The 14,759-nt window shown below is 41.3% G+C and overlaps 1 protein-coding gene across 1 annotated transcript in view; it reads right to left on the reverse strand.

The window, feature by feature from the left end:
• LOC131480858 (midasin-like) overlaps positions 1-14,759 on the reverse strand; it is a 304,439-nt gene that overhangs the window by 15,579 nt on the left and 274,101 nt on the right. The gene's annotated exons all lie outside the window — the stretch shown is intronic.

A 14,759-nucleotide genomic window follows, 5' to 3' on the forward strand; every position in this document is an offset into this window, starting at 1 on the left:
AATTTAAAAGACCAGTTTAAAGGACTAAGAATTCGTTAATGATTACAGTGAGAGGTGGAAGCAATGAAGCTTACGAGGGAGCTCACTGCTTTAAACATTGTAAAGCTGGATTATAATAGTAGCAAAAAAAAAAAAAAAAAGAAAAGAAACAGTTAAAATACCTCATCAGCATCACGATTCCCAGGTCCCATTAACTCTGACTTCTACCAAACTCTTGGGATTCCTGGAGTAGTTGGATTTTCTTTTTGAGTATGAAATTGTTGAAACATCAGACCCTCTCACCTTCACCCCGCCCCTACACATGTTTTGTGAAGCCAATGAGTTTACTTTCTGTTAATTGGAACCAAAGCAATCCTAAATAATACATCAAAACTATATGAAATTAAAAAAAATAGTAGCCAAATTTAGGAGTTTGACTAAGTCATTAGATTGCAGATTTCAAATGGATACATTTTCTCATATGTAAATAATATAATAATAAAGAGGGAAAGAAAAATAAAGAAGAGCTATTCCTTGCTTTAGTACAAATTATGTGGTGCCATAGAGTCCTAGTACAAGATTCTAACATTAGTTCTTCCAAAAACATTCACAGTAGATGCGCAACTTGGCTTAACTAAAGAATTTTAAAGATTCACTCACTGGTTTTAGCCATGTTATCACACAATTCCATCTTTTATAAGTGGGGGAAAAAAAGAAAGAAAAAAAACTAGGTCTTGTAAAGGAAAACATGAGTGCTACAGTCAAGCAGAAACTAAATCCTCAGTAATTTCCACCATACACTGTCCAGCTATGTGAAGAGCATTAACTCTTCCTTTTATAGTTTATTTAGAAAGATTCCATCTGATGGATATTTATTTATTTATTTATAGGTTTGAACTGCTCGCTCACTCCACACATACCCAGAACAGCCAATGGCTGGGCCAGGCTGAAACCAGGATCTAAGCACTCCGTACGGTATCAAGGACCCAAGTGCTTTCACAGAAGCTGCATCAGAAGCTAAATAACTGCTACTCTAACTGGCACTTTGCTATGGGATTTTAATAGCTCATTTTCGCAACTGAACCTACTGAGCCAAAAAGACCATTCCTTTGAGCTACATTATAATGCACAAGACTAAATACCGAAACAAAGGCAGATCAACAAAAACACACATACACAGAGCAAAACTCTCACCATGTACCTATTGAGTCTTTCAAGAACAGAGTTATCCACTAGCGAGATCTCACCCAAGAGGAAAACACCGTCCTCTTTCATGGCCATAACCGGAGACCCATCATGCCATTCAAAAAGCTCTGACGTGTCCACTTCTTCCTACGGTATAGAAAAGTGGGGTAATTAAAGTACAGATAACAGACATGGAGCCAGCTGTTGTCTCTCTGGGTGAACTGGTCATTCCAGAAGAAATAACAGCTTAAAAACACAGATAGAACCAGGATGATTGTCTGAGCCAATTACAGATTAGTGGAAATCTGCTAAGATACATATGCATCCATAATTAAATCAAAACTTGGGTCCACAAACCCCACCATGACCAAAATTCCACATGGACACAGTGAACTGCAGTTCTTCAAATGAATGCACACATTAATATTTGTCACTGGACACACCTTGTCACTTTGCTTCTGCCTCACTGGTCGCAGCCCGCCCCCCCCCCAGGAAGTCTGAGGTCTCCATGTGCATAAGTGGCAGTTGACAGAATATAATTTCTGATTTGCTAAAGCTGCAAACAACTGACAGATCGTAGTTTTCCCACACCTATTAGAGATGTACAACAAATTAACAAAGGAGCATGAGTTCCCAATAAACATCCAAACATCCCATCAGCATAGAGGGCAGCCACAGTGACCACCTCATCACAGCAGCAGAACAAGCAGCAAGAAACATCCATCCTAGGCCCATTGTCCCCTCCCACATCTCTGATCCAGAAAGACACAAATTTCAATCCCATCATTTTCTAGCAGTATACACAGCTATTGAGGGAGGGGTGGGAACCAATTCATATAAACTTTCCAAGAGACTAACTCACTCATCCATTTTTCCCTCTGGAAACCTAAGGTAAGAACCTCATTCGTCAAGAATGACCAAACAGCCCACAGTGATCAAGATGCAAGCTATCATTCTTTCCCATAAGCAAGTAGTCTATCTGAAGACAAAAGAAGTGAATCACAGGTCTCTCGTTTGCTTCTTTTAAAAACAAAACAAAGCAAAACATAAGGGCTTTCAAAATAAAAAAAGAAATCACAAAATGTGCCAATAATCAGCCCCTTCAGAGATATCTCAAGCAATGGTGAGGGTTACAGAACTTACCCAGTGTCTCCAACCAACAGCACTGGTTCACCAAATTCCAATGCCCGTCCCACCAGCATGGCCAATCTCCGCATGGCTGTGGTCCACATGACACGACTGAACTTAGATTCCAACATGGACAACTGCGGAGACAATTTACCTAACCAGGGAAGAACATGCATTTTATTATTTTTTTAAGATTTATTTTTATTGGAAAGGCGGGTATACAGAGAGGAGAGACAGAGAGGAAGATCTTCCATCTGATGGTTCACTGGCCAAGTGGCCACAACAGATGGAGCTCAGCCAATCCAAAGCCGGAGCCAGGAGCTCCTCTGGATCTCCCATGTGGGTGCAGGGTTCGAAGGCTTTGGGCCATCCTCAACTGCTTTCCCAGGCCACAAAGAGGGAGCTGGATGGAAAGCAGGGCTGTCAGGATTAGAACCGGTGACCATATGGGATCCTGGAGCGTGCAACGTGAGGAACTCAACCAATACACTAGCACGCTGGGCCCCAGAATATGTATTTTTTTAAAAGATTTTATTATTATTGGAAAGCCGGATATACTGAGAGGAGGAGAGACAGAGAGGAAGATCTCCCATCCGATGATTTACTCCCCAAGTGAGCCACAACGGGCCGGTACGCACCGATCCGATGCTGGGAACCAGGAACCTCTTCCGGGTCTCCCACACGGGTGCAGGGTCCCAATGCTTTGGGCCGTCCTCAACTGCTTTCCCAGGCCACAAGCAGGGAGCTGGATGGGGAGTGGAGCTGCCAGGATTAGAACCGGCGCCCATATGGGATCCCGGGGCTTTCAAGGCGAGGACTTTAGCCGCTAGGCCACGCCGCCAGGCCCCAGAATATGTATTTTTAAACTCCATTCATATTCCTCTTAGCTTTTAGACCTACTCACCCAGTAATCTCAGCACATTTCCTTTGGAGAAAAGTGACTTGGGGCATAGTTTTTTCTTGAAATGTTTCTCAAGGACTCGCTGAATCACATCAACCTCTTCCTGCTTCCTGACTCGACCTGCCAGAAGCATAAGGCCTAGAAAAGAAGACAAATCATCACGCTCTTGGTGGAAACACTAAGGAAATGCTGAGACAATGGACAGCAGCTCTCTGCTGCTGCTACCATAGCTAGAACAGAAACTGGGGAAATCTAGAAGGACCACCATCACAACAAAATGTATCTGCTTTGTGCCCAGCAGTACCACAAATGAGCAGGTGTGCACCAAGACACAGTTAGGGCTGCTCAGAGCAAAAATTCAGAATTGATTCCAAGGTCTCAATGAGAGAACAGAAAAAAACAAACTGGGAGATGACATAAGGCAACAAAAAACTATGAATGGCTCCTGATATGCCCTGGCAGCATGACTAAAATTCACATCAGGATGGATGGAAAACTCAGACTCAAAAGAGAAAATACACCAGGGCCTCAGTTAGATGAAGTCATAGTAGTGATTTCTGCTAAGAGACTTGGTGGAAATTTCTTGGACACCACAAATATTTTACATCTTCACAAAAGTAGAAATAATGATGTACACAAACATGCATGTGCAAAAACATTTTATTCTATGTATCATGTAAACGAAAATACTTTCTAAAATAGCACATTCTTCCCATTCTTTACCAGATAAAAACAGGTAAAATATTCTTATCACAGGCTAATTTAATTTGCTCTCCTTAATTATGAACTACCTCATTCATGACTCATGCAGTACTTTCAAATGGGAAGATTCCAAAATGTTACCTATTTTGCCACAAATAATAAAATAAAAAGATTTTTCATGGATCAAAACAAGATACTAAACTGAAGTCAGGACTTTCTGTGTGCTCCCCATACTGCAAATAAAAGCTTAGTAAGCTGTACCCACCCATACATCTCAACTGCCACGGGGTTATACCCATATCCTGACCACACAAACGGCGATCAGAAGCAAAGAACAAACCTTAGCAGAGAGCCCTCACTAAACTCAGGACTGCAGAAATGGAATTCCCAACTAAATCAGGCCTGAACGGAGACAAGATCTGTTTGTGGAAAATACCAAGTAAACAGTATGTATCAGCCACAACACAGGATGACATCCATTTTAACAAAATGCTCAACACCAGTCGTAACTTCAGAAGGGAAGGGTATCTGGTCAGAAACATACCATCATTGGCTAAATGCTACAGCCAATCATATTCCTTGTCCGTCTGCTCAGCCAGCCGGTAGCGTTCAGCCCAGCAGAACAGATCTCTCAGAGTGATGAAGCCCTGCTTTCCAGCAAACACAGAAGAACTCCTGCGATACGACTGTTCATGATACCAAACAAAGGAACAGGGTCTGGTTAACAGTACTGTCAGAGGTGTGCAATTCAAATGAAATAAAAATCCTTAACAAATTAAATTTTTTATTTACATGCTCTCATTCCAATGATTCTTTCTTTAACCTAAATAAAATATAATTAATGAAAGAAAAAAGTTCAAGTTCATGTATTACAATATAAATACACAATTCTATCTCATATGCTTTTTAAAATATTAGAAATTGTAATAAAAGTTAACCAAAATACAGAGAAAGATTAGACCCACAGCATGATATCATAATAGTGAGTGTTAATTATTGTTAGCTTTTGAAACAGCAGTATGAAAACGCTTTAATTATGGCAAGAAATACTTTCTTAGGGGTGGGCTTCGCAATACAGCAAATCAAACAACATCTAGTGCTGGACTATCATGAAACCATGAACGAGTAACTTCATTCACATTTTCAACACAGATGGCAGGGATCCAAGTACCTGAGCCAACATCTGATGCTTCCCGGGTGTGCACCGTCCAGAAGCTAGACACAGGAATGGACTCACAGCTGATGTGCACAGATGAAGCATCATCACTAAGCACCTGCTATAGAACAATTCTACCTCTACAAGCTACAGTATATTCTGAAAACCAACTCTAGCTTTGCAGCTGACATGGGAGAGAGGCATATAATGGGTATCTTTATGCATATCTGAGTGGCCTACTATGGACATAATATTTCAAATATCTGAAAAACAAAAATTGTAGTTTGCCTATGCCAAATTCCATCATAAACTAAAAGTTACAGAGGTGGACCTAGCACATATGCTGGCCACCCTGCTTCCCATCAAGTCCTCCGCTTGTGGCCAGGGAAAGCAGTCGAGGACAGCCCAAAGCCTTCAGACCCTGCATCCAAGTGGAGGACCCAGAGTGGCTTCTGGCTCCTGGCTTCGGATCAGCATACCTCCAGTCATTGTAGCCACTTGGCGAGTGAATCATTGGACAGAAGATCTTCCTCTCTATCTCCACTCCTCTCTGTATATCTGCCTTTCCAATAAAAATAAATATTTAAAATAAATAAATATTAAAAAACTTTTTTTAAAAGATTTATTCATTTTATTACAGCCAGATATACACAGAGGAGGAGAGACAGAGAGGAAGATCTTCCCTCCGATGATTCACTCCCCAAGTGAGCCGCAACGGACCGATATGCGCAGATCCGAAGCTGGGAACCAGGAACCTCTTCCGGGTCTCCCATGCAGCTGCAGGGTCCCAATGCATTGGGCCGTCCTTAACTGCTTTCCCAGGCCACAAGCAGGGAGCTGGATGGGAAGTGGAGCTGCCAGGATTAGAACTGGCGCCCATATGGGATCCTGGGGCTTTCAAGGCGAGGACTTTAGCTGCTAGGCCATGCCGCCGGGCCCTAAATATTAAAAAAACTTTTAAAAAATTTTCCAGGGGCTAGAGTTGTGGCATAGCTCATGAAGATGTCACCCTGCAATGCAGACATCCCTTAAGGATACCAGCTCATGTCCTGCTCTATTTAACTACCTGAAAGCAGCCTGGGAAGACTGTGAAAGATGATACAAGTACTTGAGCCTCTGTCTGTTTATATGGGGGACCAGGAGAAAACTCCTGGCTTCTGGCACCAACTTGGCCAATCATGGCCACTGAGGTTATCTGGGGGAGTGAATCAGCATAAAGAAGGTGTTTCTCTCAGATTAACCAGTTTTTTAAAACGAAGGGATAGGAGGTGGGAAGCAAAGAAACATGTTTAAATCTTGAATAAATCAATAGTTGAATTAAAAAAGAAACAAGATCCAGGGCCAGCAGTGTGGTATAGCAAGTTAAACTGCTGCCTGGGTCACTGCTGCTCTGCTGGCAGCCTATGTGAACACTGTTAGAGATCCGGCTTCTCAGCTTTCAATGTAGCTTCATGCTAATGCTCCTAGCAAGGCAACAGAAACACGTGAGATGTGAACGGAGTTCTAGGTGTCTGTCTGCCTTTGGCCTGGCTCAGGCCTGGTTGCTACAGTCTTCAGGAGTGTAAACCAATCAACAGATCGTTCTCCTTCTGTGAACAGTTTTTCTAACACATAATATAATCTTTAAAATTATTACTCTGTAACAACTAATAAATGATTAAGACTCTTATTTCTACTTATAGAAGATGCCAGATTTTGGTCACCAAAACCAACCAGCAGTTTCCATCCATAGCTAAATTCAGTGAAAAGAGAATACCTGGAGATCCAGCATGACTGTAACCAACCTGCTGCAATAGGAGGGCGGCAGACTACAGCACTTGTGCAAGATTGTTTCCAACTCAGAGCTGGGCAGTTCATCAAAGTGTAGTTCCACAAACCGATTCCTGAAGGCTCTAGAAAGCACCTAGGAAACACACAGAAAGGATGTGGTAAATGGTGCTTGTTCACCCAGTTTCCAAAATGGAGGCTCTGCTGGACACCACACAGAGGCAAAAAGGGCTCACTCCCCACAAAAGGGATTTCTCATTCTACACGACCCTGAATGGGAGGTAAAGAACAAGCATCACATGCCTTTCTACCCCCATAAAGTCCTGGGGGGTTCTGAGTGGCAAAAAGCATGAACTGAGGATGTGCTGTGACAACTTCTCATGTTTCTGTTATTAGCAATTCCTGGTTATCATCCAGCAGTCTATTTAGTGCCTCCAGCACATCAGTAGGCGCCAAATTTAATTCATCTAAAATAATCCAGTAGCCCCGTCTCATAGCATCAATAAGAACACCTAGGAGGAAATGAACATTGAGAATTAGTGTATAAATTACCCCAAAATTACAAAATGTACTAAGAGCAAATTACAAAATTCTAGATTACTACTGAATTTCAAAGTGGTTGGTCTTGCCCTGAAACTGTCACACTGCACACCACATATGCTACTATTTACAGCACCAGCATCCCATAGGGTCATCAGTGTCTATCGTGGCATTCCACTTCAAATCCAGCTCCCTGCTAATGGTCTGGTAAAATCAACAGATGATGGATCAAGTCCTTGGGTTATTAACACACATGTGGGAAACCTCGAAGAAGTCTATGGCTCCTCCTGGATTTGACCATTCACTTGAAAAGCGAACCAGTGGATAAAGATACCTCTCTCTCTCTCTCTCTCTCTCTCTCTCTCTCTCTCTCTCTCTTCTCTGTATAATTTTTAAAAAATAAACAAATTCCCGTTACATCCTCAAAGAGGAAGAACCAAGACACACAGGTGCCTCATTTCCAACTTCATTTTCCCTTGACAGGCTAATTTCATTTAAATTATATTTTCTTTTTTTTAAGGATTTATTTTAAATATTTGAAAGGCAAAGTTAGAGGGAGACAAAGGTTTGTCTCCACTGTTTCACTCCCTAAAAACCAAAGCAGCTAGGGTTGGGCCAGAAAAAAGACCATAGCCAGATCCTCATTTGGTCTCCCACGTAAGTAGCAGGGGACCAAAAATTTGAGCCATCTTTCGTTACTTTTTCAGGCACATTACCAGGAAACTGGATCTGAGGTGGAAGAATTAAGACTCAAACCATTGCCGGATGCTATGCTAGCACCACAGAAAACAGCTTTACCGGCAACACCAGAACACCAAATCCTTTTTATCTATTCCCAAACTCTCTTTGTCTAATACTTACCCCATTCTTAACTCTATAGCAAATGAGGCAGAAGTTTGGCTGTTGTCTTTGAAAGTTGGCCCTCACCCTGTACACTGATAGCATGATCACTGTCAAACCCCTAAAAGCACCCATTAGCTAGGTGTAAGCCAGGGATAAAGAAAAGCAGTGGTTAAGGCAGAGGGAAGTGTGCCTCGACTAAAAAGGATGAAGAAGACTGCTTACTTAAGGAAAAGGTCCTAGAGAAAGAACACCTATAGCCACAGACTGGGTTATCAGCATACCTTCCTTAAAGACAAGCTTCCCGGAAGAGCTGGATGTGTAACAGCCTATGTATTCCTGAATATCCGTGTGTTCGTGGTTGTTAATCCGCACGCAGTGGTTGCCAGTAGCTGCAGCCAACCAGCGGATCAGGCTTGTTTTACCGACAAATGTCTCTCCCTGGATCAGTACAGGATAGGTTCTGCAAAGATTAGGCAATGAAGCAATTTTAAAAATGCATTTTCAGCAATGTGAAAAAAAGAAATGACATCATTTAGCATTGTCACAAAAGAGTATTTACGCAGACCTATGCACTAACAAGTTCATACGTAAAACTGCACCTATGGACAGTGCATCCAGCAAAGCATTGGTAAATTCTGGAAAATCATCCTTCACAGCAAAGCTCTCTGAAACCTAACGAAGGTCAATTTAACATGCCATCAATGACTATGCTTTTAGAAACTTCAAAACTTAGAAGAAAAGGCCCACACACCCTGCAGACACCACTCGGACGATATCTTTCAGGTTTAGCTTAACGGGAGACGTCAGAACGTAAGATTCATCAATTGTAGGCTCCTTGTCTCCCACTGAAATCCAGTAGCCTTCTACCTGAATAAGCCGACATCGTTTTGGCTCTGGAATAGGCAGAAAGACACAAGAGTTAGAGAAATAACTATACTCCCATGACAACTTTGCCATTCTTTAAGAACCAATAGGGCCCAGTGGCGTGGCCTAGCGGCTAGAGTCCTCACCTTGAACGCGACGGGATCCCATATGGGCACCGGTCCTAACTCTGGCAGCTCCACTTCCCATCCAGCTCCCTGTTTGTGGCCTGGGAAAGCAGTCGAGGATGGCCCAGTGCTTTGGGATCCTGCACCTGTGTGGGAGACCTGGAGGAAGTTCCTGGCTCCTGGCTCAGGATTGGCACAGCACCGGCCGTTGTGCTCACTTGAGAAGTGAATCATCTAATGGACGATCTTCCTCTGTTTCTCCTCCTCTCTGTATATCTGACTTTGTAAAAATAAATAAATCTTTAAAAAAAGAACCAAAAAGAGGGAAAGAAATTGCCACAATGAATTCTACCATCTGGGTTCTTTCAAAATTATAGATCCAGCTATAAGGTATAGGTTTGAGTCATGACTGCATACCTGATCCCAGCTTGTGCCCACTAGGAGGCAGAAAAGGGTGGCTCAACTGATTCCTGCCACCGGTGTTGAAAGGTGTTGAAAGCCAAGATTGAGACCAAGTCTCCAGCCCTCAGTGTTTCACATTTGAGGAGCGTGTCCCTAGCAGACAGTAGATGTCCTCTCCCTAATTCTGCCTCTTTAATAAATACAAAAGAAGTCCAAATTTCAAAAACAAAAAATTATTCTGAGAAATAAAAACAAAATTACAATTACCGATTTTAAATTGGGATGAGGGCAAGTCAAAACTATGAAACAAATTGTGAATTAATTGTCACTGGAACTAGTTTAATGACCAACCAGGTTGGCAACTCACACCAAGCATTTTTTTTAATCAAAAACACATTTCATCTATATCACGCTTCCGATGGCGTGGGCAGTTGGAATGAGCAGCATGGGAGGTAATAAGTAATGACTCGGATGGTGAGGTCCCTGCCATACAAAGGGGAGACTTGGACTGCATTCCCAGCTCCAGGTTGTGGCCTGGCACAGCCCTAGCTATGGTGAGCGTTTGGGGAGCGAACCGGTCAAAGTGAAATTCTTCTCTCTACCTTTCAAATAAAATTTTTTGAGAAAAAAAAGCTGTCAAAGGGAGGAAGGATCCCTTTTCATTCCTAAAACTGATCCTCCAAGAACAAAAATCCAGTAAGGACAATATTAGGAATGATGGCATAATATTACCCAGAAAAGAGGATATTTGAAAAAGTTTCTGTAAAAGTGGAATGAAGGGGCTGGCATTATGGCATAAAGGGTTAAGCTGTACCCAATGCTGGCACCCCATATGGGATCTGGCTGGAGTGTTGGCTCCTCTAATCCAACTCCATGCCAGTAGCCTGGGAAAACAACAGAAGGCTCAAACACTCAGGTGCCCCAACCACATTAGAGAATGGCCAGCTCCTGGCTCCTGGCTTCAGCTTGGCCCAGTCCAGGCAGTTTCAGCCATCTGGGACAGAAGATCCCTTCCTCCACGCTTCCCTTCTTCCTTCTCTCAGGGTAATTCTGCCTTTCAAATAAATAAATATATTTCTTTAATGAGAATAAAAGGTCATTTTTATATTAAAAAATCCTGGAAAGCCATACATACTTCTCTCATTAGATATGTTTTAACTTTGAAAATGTTTCAGAGTGCACATTAAACCGAATTACACAAATGGCCAAAAATGTCATTAATCTAATTTCTAACAATAAAGAAATTCTTCTAGAATAACTGGTGTCCAGAGATGGAGCTACAATTCTAGAAACTGATTTTAAGTATTTTTTAGTGAGGAAAAAGCATTCGTCTTTAAACTTCCATCCCAACCACAATGAACACACAAAATAATTGAGCAACTGAAGGTAACTATTTGATTACGATCACAGCCAAAACAAATTCAACCTTCTCAGTGGTTTTATACTCTACCAAAAGTGTTTACTCATGTGTTATTTGTCTAACTTTTTAAAAAGTTGAATACAAAGTAACAACAAGTACTAATGGTCAGTTCTTCCTAAAAAGTAAGCAATCAACATGTCCCAAGTTAGTTCTGTGTCTTTAAGCCCCATGTTCCTTTGTCATTTCCTGCCACTCAAAAAGTTGGTGGTTAGTGTGCTCACACCTGAAGCTAAATGATCAGATGGAAGCTGTCCACTATGGCAAAACCATCCAATGAAACGCCAAAAGGCTCTTAGAAAGGAGGTCAGAATGATCGCAGATGCAGAAATGAATATATCCAAGAAACAATAAGGTTACAAAGGAGACTTACAAAATATTCTTTTCAAATGGTCCTCCGTGTGATACATATTGGAATTTACCTCAGTAAATCAACAACCACAATTTGAATATAACTTTCTGAAAATGGCAATCTTAAAGAGCACCATTACTGGAAACTCCCTCCATCTAAGACAGATCATCTTAAAACTTTTTGCGACACATAATTTTTATAATAAAAAAAGCTTCGTAAAAAACAAACAGCAGAAAATTTCAAATTTTAGCCTCTCATATATGTCAAATAACTAAATAAAGAGCAATAAAGTGTCAGCAGACTTTTGACACTGCCAGATACGATGTGCTGACAAATGAGTTTCTGAACTCTGGGATAAGATGCCCTGTCAAGCTGTGTTAAAAAAACCAAACAGAAGCCCTAGAGAGAAAACACAAATCAGCATAACACTAATTATCCATCTAAAACAGCAGTTCAATTTATTCAGAAGTTAAGCCTAACTTCTTCAGTGGTGCTACTTTCTACAACTACTTTTAGATATGACAAGGTAGCAGGGAAACGCAGGACATCGTGATATGAACTGCTCTGGACTCAGCTAACTAGAGAGCACAGACACACCTGGCACACACAACCCCATTCCCTTTACCCCACGTGGAACCCTATCACCAAACACTGAAGTCACACAACTTTAGAAAGACCTCATAGAGTGAGCGCTGGACGTTGCCACACGGATTGGTAGCTGCAAATCGCAGGGTCCTGCAGAGTCCGGAGGCTGTAGTGAGGTCTATGGCCGGTCCCATCCACCAATTTAGTCCCAGACTCTTTCTGCAAAGCTGTGTAGAAGCTGCAAAGAAGAGAAGGATCCAGCAATTTTATGAACTGGATATTCATTATTTTGCTAGTTTCTTCATCACAGAAGATTCAAGGGGCCTGCTTCTAATTGCTCCTTATTTGGCATTTTATGCATCAGAAATAGTCAAGCTTATGTACAGCTTCCTGGAACAGTATCAAAAGCTCTCAGTATTCGTAAAGCATATTTTATGCATACTCAAAGGCTACCTTTCAAAATAGTAAAATGAGTATGTTTCCTCTGGAAAACTGTGAGGTGCAGGCGGCAAATCCTCTAGTGAAAAGGCATTGACAGTTGAGGCGAGAAGCTGCTGTTCCCTAAGGACAAGTTAGCAACACAGGACAGGCACTGTGAGGAGAACACACCAAGTCCAAAGCCAAGCTTCCACAGCTGCCTCTAACATGGACAATCTGGCTCACTGTACAACCCACAGTGGTAAGAAATAAGCACAAAGAAGAGCGAATGCAAGATATTTTTGAAAATTTATGATTACAGCCAGTATCACTAATACAATAACATATTTAAAAGCATAACAGTATGATGGCAGCTACTACTAGCATCACCACACTTCAGACCAGATGAGACAAAAATATTTCAGATTGAAACATGAATTTACTGCACTTTGAAATTCTGTGAAATTCATGATCAGTTGCTACATGATCAATGAAATCAGTACATATCATGGATGAAATAATAGTTCTGGCTCAGATGAAATTTGTTTTTCCTCACTCCACAGTCTAACAAGATCTTCCTTCTGTGAACAATCCTTTCATGATAAGCTGGTAGAAAATAGGACTTCAGGTCTTCTAATCTCTGAATTCTGAGTTCCAATTTACACTCAGTCTCCTAAGCCTCAATGAGAGCACAAGGTTCCTTAGAATTGGTTATCTTCACGTCTACAAGTAGAGCTCCATGAGCAAAACCAGGATTTCAGCTCTTTGGCTTTTTTTAATTAATTCACGTAATCACTCACTTATCTGACAGGTACACATAGACCAGGCACAACTTCTCATGCCCTATTCACTCCCTTAAGGCCTGCAAAGGCTGGGCTCAGAGGATCCAACCCAGATTACCCACATGGATGCCAGCATCTTCACCTGCCGCCTCCCAGGGGGTGCACTACCAAGAAGCTCAAGTAAGGAGTCAGACTAGAGCAGGGATCTCAACTCCAGGTTCTAGGAATCAAGACTATCTTACTTATTTATAGTATATCTAGCACCTGAGCATTCAAAAAAATATTCATTGGGCTCTGGAATACATACAGCAAATGAAGTAAGAAATCTGCCTAGAAAGACAGCAATTTCTGAGAAAACTACCATTGGAAGTAACATTTTCTACACATGAAAGACTGCATACATCCCATATTTTAAAAACAATGGGATAAGTCAAACTAAAGCACCAACCTACACAACCATTCTATACTTTATTCATTCAAGCCTCTATTAACTCCATACCTGATACATTAATTATATGCACCTTTCCCCGTTTATATCCAAATAGCTACAAGAAAATGTTCCATCAAGATATGTCAGAACAAAAGCCATCTACATCTCCTCAAACAATTTAAGCTTCTAACTAGGAATTCAAAGGTAATGAGGAAAGTTACTTGTAATTGTTTACTTCGTAACAGTTCCAAGTTTCCCAAAAATTTTCTTGGGAAAACCTGGGGTAGATCTTACAAGGTTCCACTTGGGGGAAAAAAATCTAAATAACAATTCTTCAATCAGACTTCACAAGTTAGAAGCAAAAAGAACAGTGTGTATGTGTGTATGCGCACATGTATGTGTGTGTGGCACATTTCAAAGTTTTCAGGGACAAGCTGAGGCAAACCTACTTTATAATTCCTTGAACTGTACTCTTGTTCACACTCGGTCCTTTCAGATAATCCACTATAAGAATCAGTAAGTCTTCTTTACTTTCTAATTCTTCTACATAAATGTCTGTGAACCTGTAAGACAATTATTACACAATAACCACCCCTTAGAAAGTTAATTTTGTAGTGATGACAGAAAAGCATGACATAGAAAAGTACATGTTTATCTTAATACCTTATAAAATATCTCAAAAAATCCTTAAATCTTTCAATGAGATATAAACTGATCATAATAACAAGGATTACGTATGTCACAAAGAAATGTTCCTATTATTCCATTAATTCTGTGCAATGAATCTTCTCTATAAAATTCACAGAATGAACACTTCGAAAAATAAAACACCCTCAATCTCAAGAGTTTGATTGTAACTATATGTAACACTGAAAATGAACCCCTTCCCACCATGAAAAATAAAGGATTAGAAAGTAAACATTTTAACATAGTGCCTAAAATTTCCTTCAGAATCTTTTGTTGCTTTTACAGTGTTGAGATATTTTAAAACTGTTTATCACTAACCGGTGGAGCTTGGGTCGCCCAGCCCAGATCCTAGGGCCTGCCTTTTAGGTGAGTGTGGGTTCATGAGCCCCAGTGGGGGGAGAGGAGAAGAATCTGGCAGGACTAGGTCACCTAGCCCAGGTCCTGCGGCCTGCCTGCAAGGTGGGTGTCAGGTTTTGAACCCCAGGGGTGGGGGATCC

Source organism: Ochotona princeps, chromosome 7, assembly GCF_030435755.1.
Source record: "Ochotona princeps isolate mOchPri1 chromosome 7, mOchPri1.hap1, whole genome shotgun sequence".
Taxonomy (NCBI): Eukaryota; Metazoa; Chordata; class Mammalia; order Lagomorpha; family Ochotonidae; genus Ochotona; species Ochotona princeps.